The following is a 1,476-nucleotide window of genomic DNA, read 5'->3' as shown; positions in this document are numbered from 1 at the left end:
AACGCTGGAGCTTGCAGGAGTCCAGGTGGCCTTTTCTTCCAATGACCATGACCTTCCAGTCTCCATGTCTTGACACTGATTAACTCTGGCTCTTTATTTTTATTGTGGTAAAATATACGTAGCATAAAATTTACAATTTTTAAGTGTACAGTTCAGTGGCATTAAATATACCCACATTGTTGATTTATCCTCGTGCACCATACGTGGCACAGGCATCAAGATGTCCAATCAAGTGGTCTGCCGGGAAGTCAGTCATGCTGGGAGCTGGTACTCAGCCTCAGGACCACAGCTGAATGCACAGCTAGAAGGTTGGCTTTCACAAGTACAGTCTACAAAAAGACCTGCTAGAGCCATTATTGCACTCCATGCAGGATATACGTACTGTGGGTCTTGTGCTACCCATGCTTATAAACAAGTGGATCCGTCTATTACCCAGAGAATTTTCATCCTTGGGCCTTCTCATCATGTGTCCCTCTCTCAATGTGCACTTTCCAGTGTGGATATATACAGGACATCTCTGTATCATCTTCATATTGACCAAAAGATTTACAGAGAACTGTGGAAAACAGGAATGTTTGAACGCATGTTTCTGAGACAAAATATGAACATAGCACTGAAATGCATTTGCCTTACACACATAAAGCCATGGAAATCCATAAGAATGAGTTTACCATTATCCCTATTCTGGTTGGAGCTCTGAGTGAGTCAAAAGAACAGGAATTCAGAAAACTCTTCAGTAAATATCTAGCGGATCCTAGTAATTTCTTGGTAGTTTCTTCTGATTTTTGCCATTGGTGTCAAAGGTTTCATTACAGTTACTATGATGAATCCCAGGGGGAGACTTATAGATCCATTGAGTATCTAGATAAAATGGGTGTATTATAGAATTAGACCCTATATCTTTTAGCAATTACTTGAGGAAATACCATAATATTATATGTGGAAGACATCCCTTTGGGGTATTATTAAATGCTATCACAGAGCTCCAGAAAAATGGAAGAATATGAGCTTTTCGTTTTTGAATTACGCCCAGTCAAACCAGTGTAGAAATTGGCAAGACAGTTCAGCACTTATGCAGCTGGAGCACTCACGGTCCACTGAAGCTCTGAATCCTCAGGGAGGCCACCTGCACATTCTCATACTCAGTCTAGGGTCCTAGCCTAACTTTTACCAAGATATTGGTCCTGGTTTGGGGGGATTATGAAACCTCAAACTAATAGAACTTTCTTCTCTTTTTTTCTAGTAGGCATAGTCCTTCCTTGATTTCAACTCATTAAAAAATGCTTTATAGTTTAGGGCAATGGTAGTGTGTCCAGAAATGGTGGGTTCTTGCTCTTGCGACTTCAAGAATGAAGCTGTGGACCCTCGTAGTTACAGTTCTTAAAGATGGCGTGTCCAGAGTTTGTTCCTTCAGATGTTCAGATGTGTCTGCAGTTCCTTCTGGTGGGTTCGTGGTCTCGCTGACTTCAGAGGTGA

General features: G+C 41.3%; 1 pseudogene; it reads left to right on the top strand.

Annotated features, from left to right (window-relative positions):
- Nucleotides 1–211: 211 nt before the first annotated feature.
- Nucleotides 212–1,256, top strand: LOC126952861 (protein MEMO1-like; annotated as a pseudogene).
- Nucleotides 1,257–1,476: the final 220 nt, after the last annotated feature.

Source organism: Macaca thibetana, chromosome 4 (assembly GCF_024542745.1).
Source record: "Macaca thibetana thibetana isolate TM-01 chromosome 4, ASM2454274v1, whole genome shotgun sequence".
Classification (NCBI taxonomy): Eukaryota; Metazoa; Chordata; class Mammalia; order Primates; family Cercopithecidae; genus Macaca; species Macaca thibetana.
Note: the sequence above shows the minus strand (reverse complement) of the source record. Positions and strands in the feature narration are given on the sequence as shown.